The 18,284-nt window shown below is 38.3% G+C and overlaps 1 protein-coding gene across 3 annotated transcripts in view; it reads right to left on the reverse strand.

Annotated features, from left to right (window-relative positions):
* The window catches only part of LOC131436716 (phosphatidylinositol 3-kinase catalytic subunit type 3), a 508,878-nt gene that overhangs the window by 86,694 nt on the left and 403,900 nt on the right, over positions 1-18,284 (reverse strand). The gene's annotated exons all lie outside the window — the stretch shown is intronic.

The raw sequence follows: 18,284 nt of genomic DNA on the forward strand, positions 1-18,284 counted from the left end.
TAACTACCAATAGAATCGAAATTTTTCAATTTAAACGTGTATAGCAAAAACATTGAAGTATTTCAATAGTACACTATTGAAAAACCTGTCTCATTTGCTCCATGTCAACACCAGCCAATCAGAACGCGTTCTAAGGAAGAGAACAAAATATCTGCTGCTGTACAACAAATCGTCCGGGAAAAATGTTCCGAAAAGTGGTGAATATCGCAGTGAGTTCCTCAATTTGGTCCTTGTGAATGCTAGAAACGAATCCCTACAGCATATTTATAGTTTCTTTCAATAAATTATGCAAATCCGAAATGAAATAATCGACAATAAAATTCTGTATGCGGCTATTTTTATAGCCGTTAGGACCGCCCATTAGTGAAATAGTTACTAAAGAAATCACATAAAAGGAAATCTCTTAACAAAAATTCAATCAGTTTGGATTCAATCGCCACTGCGAGCAGATGTGTTTTGTGTCGTCTGCACGCTTTCGACAAAAGCGATTACGTCACAGCTGCCAGTCATTAGCATTGGAAAAAAACAACGGTGGAGAGCATTGCACAATATCAGCCGTTCTAATGGCTCTAAAAGTTTTCTAAAGAACTATTAGGATTTGTTGTTCGCAAATCGTAGGGAAATATCCTCAGTTTACGGCAAATCAAGAACAGTTTGCTTAGATTTGTGCACTTTTCGCTGTGTGAAATTCACAGTAATCGAGATCAAGTGAAGCCTTTTTTTGCAAAAAATGTTTTAGAGTTTAATGTCGTAGAGAATTACGCAATGTGACTCTTCTGAATGCTGGAAACAAATCGATGCAGCATATTGATAGTTTCTTTCAATAAATTATGCAAATCGGAATTGAAATAATCGACAATAAAATTCTGTATGCGGCTATTTTTATAGCCGTTAGGACCGCCCATTAGTGAAAAAGCTACAAACGAAATCACATAAAAGGAAATCTCTTAACAAAAATTCAATCAGTTTGGATTCAATCGCCACTGCGAGCAGATGTGTTTTGTGTCGTCTGCACGCTTTCGACAAGAGCGATTACGTCACAGCTGCCAGTCATTAGCATTGGGGAAAAAAACAACGGTGGAGAGCATTGCACAATATCAGCCGTTCTAATGGCTCTAAAAGTTTTCTAAAGAACTATTAGGATTTGTTGTTCGCAAATCGTAGGGAAATATCCTCAGTTTACGGCAAATCAAGAACAGTTTGCTTAGATTTGTGCACTTTTCGCTGTGTGAAATTCACAGTAATCGAGATCAAGTGAAGCCTTTTTTTGCAAAAAATGTTTTAGAGTTTAATGTCGTAGAGAATTACGCAATTTGACTCTACTGAATGCTGGAAACGAATCCCTACAGCATATTGATAGTTTCTTTCAATAAATTATGCAAATCCGAAATGAAATAATCGACAATAAAATTCTGTGTGCGGCTATTTTTATAGCCGTTAGGACCGCCCATTAGTGAAAAAGCTACAAACGAAATCAGGTAGAAACAAGCCTCTCAACAAAACTTGAATCAATTTGGATTGTATCGCCACTGCGAGCAGATGTGTTTTGTGTCGTCTGCACGCTTTCGACAAGAGCGATTACGTCACAGCTGCTAGTCATTAGCATTGGGGAAAAAACAACGGTGGAGAGCTTTGCACAAGATGCACAAGAGCTTTGTATAAAGCCTAACTGAAGGCGTTCTATTGCATTTATCATAAGTATGGAAAAATCTGTTGTCATAGCTGATTCCGTTGCTTGTCGCGGATACTGTGGATGCATGATCAATTTGGCATGCTCGGGTTTTTCCCGCGCTCGGTTGGGGTACTTTACATCGCATCAGAAAAATCTATTTTGGATGTGTGGTGAATGTGCCAAATTGTTTGAGAACTCGCATCTCCGATCCATCACCAAATCGGCAGACGAAAATTCGCCACTTATGTCATTTACGGAAGCTATCACCAACGGATGTCACCAACGACGAGATTTCTGCTATGGTGCGAGCCAACCTCGAGCTAAGTAAGGACCCAGTGGTAGTTAAACTGATTACCAAAGGTTCTGATATTAGCAACATGACCTTTGTGCCTTTCAAAGTTGGCCTTGATCCTGCATTGCAATGAACAATATATTTTCGCCAATTTGAGGAAACATCGACCCAAAAATTTTGGAAACCTTTGGTGAGCCTCTCTCTAACGCCCGCACAAGGAATATCTAAGCATTGAATGTATGCAGCACACTGGGACGCACCGTAAATTATACTATGGAAACCTCTGACTCTCCTGCCTCAATCGTACCACTGCAGCCTGCGCCCTGGTCCTGAGGGCAGGTGCGGAGAAGGGGGCTTCCAAACTACTAGACTGGGCGAGTATCCATTCGTTTCCAGTATTTCAAGCGCTGAATCGTGTTCTAGTTCCAGTTTGATGTCATCATTCTTCCGGCCACTGGGACGCACCGAAGTTAGTATAATAGAAACCTCTGACCCCCCGCCTCAGTCGTGCCACTGCAGTCAGCGGTCGACAGCCGTCCCGGCCCTGAGTGCGAGAGCGGAGATGATCTTCCAATCAACCACTGCCGGCAAGTCAAATAGTACCTTGTACAGTTAAAGCATTCACTACTTTCCTGATTCCAGTACAAATCGGTCTCGTTCGCACTCTCAGCCAGTTTTATCACACATCTTATTGTATTATCATAATGTTAGAGGGCTACGTACGAAGATTGACTTCAATTATTTTGCTCGATGTACACGGTGTACCGTAACGATGGGGATCCAGAAAATGCTGAAAAAAAACGCGGCGGTGTCGCTTATCGCTGTCTCCAACCAGCTTTCGTCCAAACGTAAATCTGTTCTGAATCATGCTCTTGAACAGCTTTAGGTAAAAATTCGCAGCCATAATACTGACATATTTGTAGGTGTGGTATATACCTACCCCGATTCTGTCGATAACGTTGAAGTTGTTCAAAGTCATATTGATACCGCACTCGACATCGCTCAATCTATAGATCCCAGCACAGTGCATTTACTGTTTGGAGACTATAACCAACCAGGTCTAGTTTGGATGGAAACTTATTCAGGTTTTGCTATCCATGATCCATCTGGATCAACCTGGACAAGGCCGAACGTTTCTTTGCTGGATGGAAAGTCGCTACTGAACATGGTGCAAAAAAACACTGTTACTAACATGCGCAACCGTACGCTAGACCTGCTTTTCATAAACGAAGAAATTTCAAGGAATTGCATCACTGCTGAAGCATTTGAGGCTTTAGTAGCCGTTGACGCAAATCATCCTCCACTTTCTGTCACTTTGACTTGTCCTCGGCTTGTTCGGTTTGACGATGTTCAACTTTTCGAAGACTGACTTTTCCGGACTCAATAATGCACTGTGTGTTATCGACTGGGATTCTCTACTGTATAATGCTGCTGACGTGGATACAGCTATGACAAATTTCCTCTGTTTTGCGTGACCTTTTCTTAGTAGATGTTCCCGCACCCCGCCCTCGTCCAAAGCCACCTTGGGGCAATAGAATATAACTGAATGTAACACACTGGGACGCACCGTTGTTCGATTAATGGAAGCCTCCGACACCCCCGCCCCAGTCGTGCCGTCGCCGCCAGCGTTCATCAGCCGAGCCGGTCCTGCGGGCGGATGCGGCGAAGGGGGTTTCCAAACTTTTCACCATGGCAAGTATTCATCATTACCCAGTTATGTATGCGCTGATTCGTTCTCCGGTTCCAGTTCGATGACTTCTACTCACCGGACACTGGGACGCAATGCAGTTGGTATTATGGACGCCTCTGATCCCCTCGCCACAGTCGTGCAATCGCAGCCAGCGCTCGTCAGCCGTCCCGGCCCAGTGTGCGAAAGCGGTGAAGAGGTCTTCCAACCCGTCGTCGCCGGCAAGTACTTGCACAATTCAACAATTGACTGGGAGGCTTCCAGCTCAAACTCACATAGACTACCTGCTCTTCGAAACGTTTTACAAATTCAAGTTTATTATCAGAACGCTGGCAGTATGAACTCATGCTAGGAGAATTACCGAGTAGCCTGTTCGGACGAGTGTTTTGATATCATCGCATTAACATAAACTTGGCTGACCGAAAATACGCTGTCTATACAAGCAACTACGAAGTATTTCGAACCGATCGCAGCTCCCGCAATAGTAACAAAATCATCGGTGGTGGAGTTCTTGTTGCTATTCGTCGTCGTTTGCAAAACGCTTCTGAAAACAACGTTGAGCAGGTATGTGTGAAGATCAGTTTGAGTGATAGCTCATCATTATTTCTCTGTGTGGTTTATCTTCCACCGGACCGGATACGTGACCTGTCACTGATCGATACGCATATACAATCGATAGACGAAATTACTTCCGTACATATGCGACCTACTGATGAGATCTTTATTATCGGTGATTTCAATTTTCCCGGCCTGAAATGGCTTCCCGCTTCCGACGGTTTCCAGTATGTAGATGCGTTGCATTCTTCCTTCCACACTGGTATCACGAACTTGCTTGACCGATACAGTCTCAACCTGTTACGTCAATTGAAACACGTTTAAAATGAGTATTGCAGAATACTCGACCTCTGCTTCTCGAGCCAATCCGATTGTGCACCCAGAATTATCGCAGCACCCTTTCCTCTGGTGAAATCCGTTAGACACCGCCCTCCGCTCCACATTGTACTCGAATCAGATGGATCGTCGCACGACCGATTCTCGCATCGTCAGCTACAATTTCAAAAAAGCCGACTACAATAGTATCATTTTTTTTCTTTCTAACTTGACCTGGAGTGAAATTCTTGACAACGACGATGTTAATCTTGCGACTCAAACTTTTTCTAACGTTATGACGTATGCAATCGATCAATACGTTCCTAAGCGAATTATCCAGCCCTCCAAACAGGCTCCGTGGCAAACTGCAGAGCTAATACGTTTGAAAAGTTCAAAAAGGACCGCATTGAAGAAATACTCGAAGAATGGCGGCGTAGTGTTTCGACAAAATTACATGCGAATAAACAAAGTATATAAAAAGACAACCAAGCGTTGCTACTCGAACTATTTGCGCAATGTGCAGAGGAGGCTAAAGTCCGATCCAAAATCATTTTGGAAACATGTTAACGACCTAAGAAAGGAATCGGACCTACCCTCGACCATGTTTTACGAACAACAAACTGGTTCCTGCACGCAAGAGATAAGCGATATGTTTAGGAAAAAATTTTCCAGCGTTTTTTCTAGAGAGCCAGTACCAAATCTCTCAGGCGGCTCTTAATGTTCCCATATCGAGCCTGTCTTTGAATTTAATCAATATCGACATCGACGCTGTACTAACGGCAATCGTAAAACTTAAACCTTCACACTCTGCTGGACCCGACGGTATCCCGACAGTTGTCTTGAAGAGATGTTCAAGTGCAATAGTAACTCCCTTATGCCAACTGTTTCAACTATCACTCACGACCGGAATCTTTCCCGTTATGTGGAAATCTTCCTACATGTTTCCAGTTCACAAAAAAGGAGACAAAAAGAACATTGACAAATATCGTGGAATTACTGCCCTAAGCGCCATATATAAATTGTTCAAATTAGTAGTTCTTAAGCCAATTTTCGACCACTGTAAACAATACATCGCGGAAACTCAACATGGATTCATGCCGAAACGCTCCACTGCTACTAATCTCTTATCTTTCACGACGTACATAATAGATGCTATGTCTAATAGCTTCTAAACGAATTCTATTTACACGGATCTCTCCGCAGCTTTTGATAAAATCAATCACGCTATCACGATCGCCAAACTGGATAGGCTGGGTTTCGGTTCCAGTATTCTTCGATGGATGCAATCGTATCTCTGCAATCGACGGCTGGCGGTTAAATTCAATGACAGTCTATCGCAGGAGTTCTTTGCGTTTTCCGGAATACCTCAAGGAAGCCATCTCGGTCCACTGATTTTCCTCCTTTATTTCAACGATGTAAATTACTCACTGGAAGGCCCATGACTATCTTTTGCTGATGACTTAAAGTTATACCAAATAGTCAAGAGTGCAGAGGATGCTTCATACCTTCAGCGTCAACTGACCATTTTTTCAAAGTGGTGCAAGATCAACCGAATGACTTTAAACATTAGCAAATGCTCTATTATCACATTCATTCGTAAGAAAGACCCTATGCGGTTTGATTATTGCCTCCATGATGCAGCGATTGAAAGAGTCACTTGTGTCAAGGACCTTGAAGTTTATCTAGACGAACAAATGAATTACAAGCAGCATATTGGTTACATAGTTACGAAGGCTTCTCGTTGCTTGGAATTTGTTATGAAAACTGCTAAGCGCTTCACAGATATATACTGTTTGAAGTCGCTCAACACTCGAATACTGCTCGGTGATATGGAACCCTCACTATGTTAACGGTGTTCTCAGAATTGAGTTAATCCAACGACGTTCCGTTCGTTTCGCTCTTCGCAAATTGCCCTGGACCAACCCTCATCAGCTGCCTAGCTACGAAAGCCGTGGGATGCTTATCGGGCTCGATACTTTGCAAGTGCGTCGTGACCTGTTCCGTGCAATGCTGATTGCCGATGTCTTGACGAACAATATCGATTGCCCAGCACTTCTTAGTCAAATCAACACCAATGTTCGTTCCAGAGCTCTCCTCAACAACAACCTCCTCAGATTGCCTCTACGTCGTACTAACTACGGAATCGACGGTGCATTGGATTGCAACGAACCTTCAACGGTGTTTCTACGGGATTCGATTTTCATTTTTCCCACAGCCGAATAAGAGATTTTTTTTTAAATATTCTTAAAAACAATCATTAGGACTTAAATTTGTCTGTTGATTAAATAAATAAATAAATGAATAGAAACCTACGTGAGCCTAAAATGTTACGAGCAGCTGCACTTCGGCACTATTCCAATCGACGAAACCCAATAACAAGGAAAGATTTTGCTCAAGCTAGTAACAATCGGTCGTACAACCGGTATCTCTACTCTAAGCACGTACAAAAAACTCAATCCAATCTGCAACGAAATCCGAAGAAACTTTGGTCTTTTGTTAATGGCAATCGCAAAGAAAACGGACTTCCTTCCTTCCAGCATGTTCCTTGAAAATGAAACATCGAACACTCTAAGAGGCACCTGCAACTTATTCGCACAACACTTCTCGAGAATATTCAATACAGACTCGGCTAATTCAACTCAGGTGGAACGATGCCTTCAAAATGTTCCATATAATGCGATAGATATTGCAAACATTCGATTTTCTGGTGAGAATATTATGGCGGCAATAAGTAAGTTGAAATCTTCAACATCAGCTGGGCCAGGTGGAATTCCGTCTATAGTACTGAAAAGATGTTCAAGAGCATTGTGTGCGCCCCTCAGATTAATTTTCAACCAATCATTGTTGCAGTCACGGTTTCCTGCATGCTGGAAAAAATCGTCTAGGCCGAGTTTTATCAGTAAAGCTAGGAAATGTCGAGTCACACAACTTCATTAACGAATCAGGTGTTCCGTAAGGAAGCAATCTCGGACCATTGCTGTTTTCATTATTTTTGTCGTGAATACGTCTTACTTAGTAAAGTAAGATGGGATAGTAATGGGGCGCCTTTTCAAAATTTACCCTCTGAGAGAGGGATAAGTTTTTGATCGTGAATATCTCCTGTTGTATCTAATGAATCAACATAATTCTTTCTACATGCCATCGGAAATATGATCACCATTTTATGATTTTCAGTTGTGTGACATAATCTCAAATTGTTCAAAATTAAACTTTTCTGACATGTTTGGTATAAACGAGTGTCAAAGAGGATAACTCATAAGGCGCGTTTGCCTTTCTCGTATTTTAAAAGCTCATAGCTCAGTGATCCGTAGAAGGATTTATATAATCTAACTACCACTAGAATCGAAAATTTTCAACTTGAACGTGTATTGCAACAACATTGAAGCCATTTGCTGAGCAACTGTTCCCGAAACAAAACACACGAGAGCAACATCGAGGACCTGTCGTCTCACTGTTTCCCGTTCTGCGAACAGAAGACGGTTTTTAACCAAGGGTCTGTCCGCACACCGCTGCCAGTAGCAGGTATAAAATGAAATGTGATGTGAAAAACTAGCGTGATTTAAGTTAAAGCAGCTACTCTGAACGTACTAGACACCGTCAGCACGATGGCACCGAAAGCCGGTAGAAAGGCAGCCAAAAAGTCCAGCAAAGCACTTTTAAGTGCTAATGATCATCCTAAAGAACTAGTTGAATTTTTTCGCTTTCATACCATTTTCTGAGCAACTGTTGCCGAAATAAGACACACAAGAAGTTTAAATAATTTGCACCGTCACTACCACATACAATTACGAACGGCAATGCGAAAGTGGAAGTGATGATGTTGAACACATCTTTATACTAGTATACAAATATGCCATGCGAAACAGAGTTGCCACGTATACAGATCAATATGTAAATTCGCAAATTCTTTATTATTCGGCCGAAAACAAAAATGAACAAATTGTTAGAACAAAGTTTTCCACTTGATTTGCGCATTTTACCTTCCAGGCGTATCAGAACTGGCTAAACTTTAAGCATTCTTAAATATTTCTTTATCACAGTGATTTGGTCGTCCTGAAAAGGACGGGGGTTTTCTACTCCTCGTCGTTACGAATGGCCAGCTGCAGATGGCGAGGGATTTTCGTTTTTTTGTTGTCACGGGCAGCGTTACCGGCTAATTCCAACACTTCGGCAGCCAAGTACTCCATCACTGCCGCCAGATAGACCGGTGCACCGGCACCCTCGGCGTAGTTCCAATTCCGGAGCAAACGATGGATTCTGCCCCCAACTGGGAACTGCATACCAGCACGGTTTGTGCGGGACTTTGCCTTGCCCTTAACTGTTCCTCCTATTTGTTTAGTGAAAAAGGAGAAAGCTTGCACAATTCTAACTGATATTCGGAAAAGTGATGGGAGCGTGTCAGTTTTTTCATATTCACGACATCCAGTTATGTCTCTGACATCACCCACCCGCCTTTTTAATGACATTTCTTTTGTCATCCCACCAGGATGCAGAGTTCCCGAGCAAAGTCAAACATCAAAACGAAAGCAAATCGAAATCTTATTATGATAGCAACATCACATTGAAATCTTAATATGATCTCAGCTCATCAATTTTTCAATTGATATCACATTATGTTATCTTTTTGCTGTTATTTTTGAAAATAAAAAAACTTGCGAGGCAAAAAATTTGTGAAACTCCAAAAATGATTATTCAAAAGCAACAACTTAATAACTGCATCAAGATAGGACTAATTCCATTAGGCGATACAAAAATGCAAAAATAAATTTTAATGGAACAATTATTCCTTAAATTCTATGTTGCGTTTTACAAAAATGCTTCCTGAGGCAGTAGTTTGGAACCATAACCGTGGTCAATGAAAAGATTGTTTCTCAACACTTTTGCAGCTTTTACACCAATAATCCTTTATATTATTGTTGTAGCACCACATATCTGGACGACAATGGATAGGTTGGCGATCATTGGTGCCACGTTTATCTGAAGCTAGTTTATTTCCATTAGTGATCTCCTGGCATACTGTGCTTTTATCAGATCCGACCAAAAGCCCTCATTCTCTTTCGAGGACGAAAAGCGGCTTGGGCATTCTCATCTCGCTGATCGTCAGCCACAAAAATACCTTCTTCAGGAACTTGATATGAAAAATACATTTGACGTTAACGATTTCCTTCTGGTGGGGTACGTTAAATATCAGATTCTCTAACAGTTTTCGCGTTTAGTTAAAAAAAGATGTTAAATGTCCTGACTATTATTCTCGTTTGTTGTTTTGATCGTTATTGTCTGTGGTTCAGAAATCAACTAACGGTATTGCCGGCGTTGCTTGAAAATGTTTCATGAAGGCAAAGCCGCAAAACAAATTTTAGAAATTGTTCTGGCCGTTGAAATACTCAGAGCGTAGTGAAACACAACTTATTTCCACACAATTGCTCAAGATTGTGATAATGATTATTTGATAACGAAAGGCTAGAATAATATTTTTCGTTCTATAGAATAACAATTCATTTAATTCGAATGTTGTCGTAAACTTATTTTCATCAGCTTGGGTCGACGGTTTTCTCATTCTGATTTCTTCGTCAATTCAGATCAATTTTACCTCCTTGGTTAATAATATTTATTTCCCCTGCCTCTTGTGAATATTTTCGTGGCCCTCACTTAACACTCCTAATACCAAGCCTAAAAAAGTTACGCGAAGCACCAAGACTCAAAAAAAGTTGGAACGGTAACTTTGAGCTATCATAGCTCAGTTGTTACTTGACCAATTTCGATAAATTTTTCACCCTCGAATTTTGTGAAGTTTGTAGATTATTTTAAGTATATCGTTATTGGCAATCTTTTAGGAAAAACTAATGAAAATCAGATTTTTCCCGTTCCAAGTTTTTTTTAGAGCTCAAAACGTGCCCTATCTGCATTCATGCGGCACCTGCATCGCGAATCGGATATTGAGAACTTCAACTTTACCGAGTCATAACTTTGTTGTTAGTCAACCGATCTTCAAAATTTGTTCTCCATTGGAAAGGTAATACTTCCAGAAACAAAATGCACTGAAAAAACCGACAAATAGGGTTATCTACCCAAAGTTATAATGAAAACTGTAGATAGATGATCTAAGAAAAGATGAGACTTTTTACTATGATCGTAAATATCTCGAAATTCAAAGCGATGACCTATATATTTTTATACATCATTCGATTGCTAGTGATACCAGCTACAATTTTCGCTCAACTACCTTTCCTGCACAATCAAAAGAAAACATTAAACAATCGATGAATTTATAAATATATATGAATTTTTCATTTTTTTTCACATGTTTGTATATAACTCGAAAATTAAAGCGATGACATGTACAATGTATGTAGAAACAATGTATTGATGATCAAAATTATATATCCGTTCAAAGAATCTCAAGAAATTTGGTACAAATACAGAGAATTTGTGTTATTGGGAAAATTTTGCCAAAACAACATGAATTCAAAACTTTTCAATTTTATGACATATATTTTTTTTATTATTTTAGTTGGAAATTTATTATAAACAAAATTTACAAAAAAAAACTGAAACTTGGATTTCACTGAAAATTTTAAAATTTTTAGGAAATAACCTAAAACTCTTAAAAAATTTTTGTATTGGACAAACGATCTAAACAATTTTTATGCACAACACAAACGCATTTGATAACTACTAAAATTCTGGTTTTGTTGTAGGTTTGCCGTAGAATCTCAAAAAATAGATGAAAGATCGGAAATTTTAAAATTTCCGAGTTAAATTGCATTGCAGAGTGGTCCGGATCCACAATTCAGGGGGACAAATACATTTGTGGCTTAACCTTATACTTTAGAGCTATGATGTCTTCAAAACAAATTATCAGTGAAGATAAACCATATGTCGATGTACATGGTATTAGGGTGGCTCTTATTATTAAGGTGATCCAAAACTTATTTTCCGGATGTATTATGATAGAGGACTGCATTTTTCGGCGAAACTATAGATAAACTTATATCGAGCAGCTTTGCTGAGGACATCATAGTAGTATCTGCAATGGTTTTAGTGTTACAGCTATTTTTAAAGAGCAACTTAGGGTGTTCCTCAAAAAATCAGATTTTTTGCACTAGCATTTATATTTTTCGCTTTTCGTATAGGTATCTTTGAACATCTTTTAGAGTTTGTTAAAACCAATTTTTTAATGACTGGCGTGTTCAGGTAGCGTTTTCTGAACCGAAGTTATGAGCAAAACTAGTTCAAAAACAGGTTGTTTTTAAACTGCTATATCTAACATTGAGGAAAACAAACAAAATCCGTTTCTTGTATTTGACAAAAAATATTTTCGAGCATGTTTATAAAAAAAGGCGGAGGAGATATTTTTTAATTTTTTTTTAAATTATGTTCATACATTGGATTTTTTCATTGAAAAATATTCGTATCAGTCATTTATTAGCTATATAAGGTATTTTTGTCTTCTAAAGTGTCAAATTAATTCAAGTGCATATTCGGGAAGAAATCGTTCTGCATTCTTCGGGGAATGCAGAATGGTGTCGCTTTTGTAAAATCTCTAACGCTTCTCGGTGTTGGAGGTTCTATCAACCGTGCATTTTGGCACCTGCAGAACGTTCAGCATCCTTTCGGGGATGCAGGACGACTTATTTCTTTATGTTTTGTGCTGTTTTCCCACCTCACTCAATTCTCAATTCCCTTCCATGTTCCTTTTATCCTTTCCTTCCCATCAGGAAGTTGATGAGAAGCTACGCAAGGCACGAATCTCCAAATAACTAGGGGAACATGCCACTTGAGCCAATTAGTTCTGATAACATAGGTGCAGGGTTTCATTCAGTAAAAAGCATTCAAACGAAGAGGTTGTTTTTCGAGACGAAGACAACTTTAAGCTGCGAATAGATTGGTTGGTAGGTGCTAATCGCAAAGGCTGCCGCAAAGCCATTATTCGGGGCGATTCCAGTTTCACAAGTACCTGAAATAGTGGAACTCACTTCACTGAGAAAGATGGCCTAACCGATTTGAGAACTGTTTCAATTTGTAGGTTACACTAGTTCATGCACTAGCTTTCATGTTTTTCAAAAATCAAACAAAACTGTTTGAAGAATACATTTTTATATGAGAATAAGAGAGATATGAGAAAGGCATCATTACACAACTACGTGGAAAAAAACAAGTTTTACTTAATTTCGTATGATTTTTGTGCTAAATTCAGAATTCTACTTTTTCTAAATTGTTTACTAATAGAAAATTCAAATAATTTTCGAATTCTATACATTTCGAAATAATTCTAAGTTTGTGATATTTAAATTCTAATATTCTATCGATTATAATTGATGTCGTTTAGGATAGCGGAAAATTTAAGATATATTTTTTAGTTTTTAATTGCTAGTAAAACAAAAATCAAGCAATTTTTTTTTTAATTTTAGTTGGTTTTTTGACCATGGGTTAGTATATGGAATTCGTATAAATTTACGTTCTATTTCTTTTTGTACAAAGCCATTGAAATAATTTAAAATTTTCGTGTTGTCACAAAATTTATTTTATTAATAGAAACAAATTCTACGTCTCTTTGAAACAGATGAAATCAAAACGGATTCCAATATTTTCACTTTGATTTATAGAAACGTTGGAACGCAATATATATCAGAAATTTTGAAATTTCCGATCTTCTACCGATTTTCTGAGATTTTACGGAAAACCTTAAACAATAAAACCTTATTTTAGCAGTTAACAATTCCGTTTGGGTTGTGCATAAAAATTGTTTAGATCGTTTGTCCAATACAAAAATATTTTAAGAGTTTTAGGTTATTTCCTAAAAATTTTAAAATTTTCAGTGAAATCCAATTTAATAGCTATCCGTTCAGTAGTTTCGGAGTTATACCGTTAGAAACATTACACCTCCCTTTTCAAAGGCACTTGCTGCATTCACCGCCATATAAGCATCTAAGATATGCAAAATGTTGCTATGATCTTAAACCCCCCCCCCCCCGCTTCCCCCTGTTAAGGACACTTGCTACGATCTCTCCTCCATTAAAATACTTTTATTACCATCTCTGAAAAGCAAGAATTATCTGTGCCAAGTTTGGTGGCAATCCGTTCAGTAATTCCAGAGTTATGGCGTTACAAACATACAAAATTACATCCATTTTTATATACATATATAAATATAATAGGTCTTAGAACTTTCATAAAGTTTTCCAAAGAAACCGTCTTACTTAGAGAAAAGGTGGGTAATAGGGCACGGTACATATTAGTGCGCATCTCATTGTGAGCTCCTGTTAATGTTTACCACTTACAATTAATATTGAAATTTTACACAATTAACATTATTCGTCTACATTAAAAATAATTTAATAATTATTAAATTTATTAATTAATTAATTTATTATTTTATATTCACACGACAGACGTAAATATAAAATCTGTCATTAACAGCTTTTCGACCCAAACGAGTCATCGAGTATTCCGAGTATTACGGAAAGTTCGAGTATTCGAGTACTACGGAAAATTCATTGTGCGCATAATTTTGTACCACTGTGCACTATTACTTTACCTCGCGCACTATTATGAACAAAACATGATTATTTTGTAGCCTTCATGCTCGTAATAATTGTAATCGTTAATTTGAGGATATTGAAAAACTAGGTTTTATGTTTCCGTAGACGTGTTTATGATCGTGATAGAAGTAATATTTTATTTGTAAAACTTCGTAAAGCTTAGGTGCGCATTAAACTCCACCTCTCCCCTAATCTGTATGATTTTGAGTCTTAGGAAGTTTGAATATTTGATTGAATTTTAGCGCCACCAAATGGAAGAATTTTATAACCTCCAATTACCGACGTTTTAAATCATCATGTTTTGGAGATATATCGTAATATGTCTTCTATCAGAAACATTCGAGCACTGTAGAAGCGCTTGGCGAATGAATTCCTAACTAACGTTTTCTTCATAATGTAGACTTTGACATCCCGAACAACTTTCCTCAGAAAAAAGCTTTGTAGAATTTAGGTTCTGAGCTAGATCATATTTTAGCACACTAGCTCCATATAGTACAGCGATTTTGCATTAATATTTGAAAGACTTAGAAAACTAGTTTGAAAACCCTATTCTACAAATAATCAGATTTCCATGAATTATCTATGTTTAATCCATTTTATCTGAAGCAAGCAAATGAATTGCTTAATTTTCGCTCCGCAATTAATCTTCATTGAATGATCCCGAATTTAAGTCTACACAAGAATTAAAAACTTGCTAAATCAGTGTGATGCTGTCTGTGGGCAGAAGTGAGATACTCGTTTATTGTCCCAATTAGTAAGATATTTTTTTGGAATCGAAATAACATATGATCTGGGATTGTTTATTGTCAGATTCCTAATTCACGTCTCCAGTGAGCCTTTGCTGTAAAAGACTTCACTCTAAAGTGCTCGCTCTTCTGAGCCTCGAAATTCGTATTTCCAAGTGATTACATACTCGAGTAGAGTGAGATCAAATAAATAACTCAATTTGATATTATGATGTTCACATGCTACAGCTTCTGGATACGAGAAAGACAAAGACCACATTTTCATACCTATCAAATAGCCGCACTGCCATTCACGATGGCTGCGGGAGGGATGCGACGAAACGAGTGTACATCGGCTAAAACTACCTGTATACAGCTTTGCGAATCAACACTGCTTGTCATATGATCGAAAATTCTCCATCTACTCACAACTTAACGTCACAGTCCATAGCATTCGCGGAGAGTTCGGAATCCAAATCACCTAGGTTCGAAACTCAAGTCTCTCTCTGTGGAGGTGTTTGGTGCTTTTGATGCTTTTTTATTGTTGCCAGTAATTTCGCCTAAAGGTATACTATCCCGGGTCTTTTGCCCAATCTATTTTTAGCTTATGCTCGCGACTTGTTTGTTTTCAGTAATGTATTCTCAAAGCAAATCAATAATTGATTAAGCATTCCAGTTTTGTTTTCGTTGTTTGATAATAATATCAAATTGAGAACTAATTTTGCAATCAACAAGAAACAATCTATATCTTATTTAGATTTCAGTTTGCTTTCGCTGTTAGCAAAAATTGTTTTCTGTTTGATATCATAGGAACATCTTTTTGCTTTCGATTTTGATGTTTTGCCACTTAAAACGACCAAAACAACAGCAAATTGAGTTATCGATAAATGCGAACATCACAACATCAAAATGAGTTTTCTATTTGATCTCACACCCTGCTCGGGTTATGTATGCGGACAATTTGAAACTGTTTCTTGTCATAAAAAAGCTGATTGCATGGAGTTTCAGCAGCACCTAAACAATTTTTATGTATTGTGCAATTTCAACCTCTGTGTCCAAATGCTCTGTGATTTCTTTCACAGGCAAGAAAATCCCAATAGTCTGGAACTAAACTATTTCTGGGGAAATACTTTAAAGAGTAACTGTTTTCAAAGATCTGGGTGTGCTTCTTGATTCTCAGCTCTCTTTCAGACATCACTACTCACATATAATTGCTCAGGCAAAAAGAAACCTAGGTTTCATCATGAGGATCGCCAAAGAGTTTACTGATTCATACTGCTGCCCTTGAAGCCGTAAGGCATATTTCGTGTCTTTACACCAGTGTTTGGATCAATAGAATTGAAGCAGTACAATCACGATTCCTACGATTTGCTCTTAGATCTCTGCCATGGCGTAATCCGTCAGAGCTTCCACCACACAGCGAGCGCTGTCGTTTGCTCGACATGGACACACTAGACAAACGACGGAATATACTCAGAGCTGTATTTATAGCGAAACTGCTGAATGGACAAATTGATGCTCCTGAGATTCTCTAAAATATGTATTAATGTCCCTCCAAGAACGCTAAGAGCGCCGAATTTCTTGCGACTCGACTTACGAAGAACGGAGTATGGTCAGAACGAACCGATTAGGGCATTGTGCAATGTTTTCAGTAGTTTGTACGACCTTTTTGACTTTTGTGTATCAAGTGTTGTTTTCAAGAATAGGCTTAGGAAACTCAGATAGAATATAAGTAGAATTCAATTATTTTTTAGCACTGGACAATGTTTGTATCTCCATGGCGAGTCGGGATAGTTTATATATGCTTCTCATATACCAGTACCTTAAACACATTGATATACAAGTGTAATGTGTTATTCCTCGCTCAGAAAATATAATTTCCGCCCACAGATTCTACACTAACATCCGTCGATTCTCTCGATCCCCGTCCCTGTCCACCATCTTCATTGGAACTAACAAGATCTATTTTTTTTTGTCACTAACTTTTTCGTTCCCCCTTCCCTGTCTCTCTACCATCTCGATGGCAACTAACTAGATCTCTGTCGTTTTCAGACATTTTGTTCCCAAATCCCCTTTTTACCACGTTTTCCACAATATTTACTTTTCTTTCATTCTCTTCGGAAATAGCATCATCACCGCCCACGGAAGACCGCTGCAGTCGAAAACCAGCATGCGGACCACCCGCCGGGCCTTCGTAGCCTGGGGGTGTTTCCCGCGGACCAACACCATCTGGAAGACTCATGCAACACTCAATTCATCGACCACTGCCGATCGCCAGCTGAAAGCTGGATTTACGAGAACCCGAGATGACATAGTCTAATAATACTATTCTAGTTTCAAGTTAGTCGTTAATTAAGATTAGAAAATACCCTTGGCATCCTAGAGCTTAAGCAGTGTGCCTAAAAATATATTACATTATTGAATAAAAAAAAGTTTGTATCTTTTTTCATTAGGCTAATGTTTTTGAATTGTAATTATGTAAACAAATATGTAAAATGTTAAAATGATGATGGGTTTTTACGCTCATTTGATGAATTTCAAATGGGCTTTCCCCACTCCACTAAAAACTCCATTGAGATCAATCCAGGTCAGTTGGAGAGAAATAGATAAATAAATAAACAAATGAATAAGATGTTTGTATTAACATATTAACGTTTGTTACAATTTGTTTATAACCTAGGCCAAGTTTAGTTATATTTTTGTTATTCTTACAACTAACCCGCCTAATTTGAAACAAATATTGTTATGTGAAAATAATATCTCAGTTTGTTATAAATTCATTTCGAGGATCTGATCGGGTATTGATAACAAGCCAAACAAATAAAATCACTGACTGACAAGTAGTTATGAATAAAAACCTATTCCAAATCCACTTATTGGCGTAATTTGTTCCTTTGTCTTGTCATTCACAGTCGCAATAGAATATTTTTTGTTTATTAAGATAAACTCTAACATGAATTTGGGCTCATATTTTATACAAATTTATTCAGATTGATTCGAATCGATAACAAAAGTATGCTTCAGCACTTACGTTGCAATGGCCACATTCCACAAACCAAATGTAATAATAAATTTGAACTTCCGGTTCCGGAGATAACTTTAGTCAAATCTGATGAAATTGTGCGGATAGAAAATATTGCTATTTGTCGGTTACGCCATTTTTACGATTATAACTACAGAACTGGAAGTTTCAGCTACTTGATCTTCGAACTTGATTCACAATTCAATAGTACCTAATAGTACCTACAGATTGATTGAGTCCTTCAGCTGCCTAAGTTGGTTGAAATCGGTTAAGTCATCTCCGAGAAAAGTGAACGTATAAAAAAATGTGCAGTTTGTCGATTACGTCACTTATACGATCATATCTCCGGACCCGGAAGTGTCAGTCGCATGATCTTCCTACTAAATCCATAGTACAATAGCAGCTTCTAAACGTGCTTAAGCTTGTTAAAGTTCAGTCTTCGAGAAAATTTGGCATATATATGAAAAGCGCGGT

Source organism: Malaya genurostris, chromosome 3, assembly GCF_030247185.1.
Source record: "Malaya genurostris strain Urasoe2022 chromosome 3, Malgen_1.1, whole genome shotgun sequence".
In the NCBI taxonomy this organism is placed as follows: domain Eukaryota; kingdom Metazoa; phylum Arthropoda; class Insecta; order Diptera; family Culicidae; genus Malaya; species Malaya genurostris.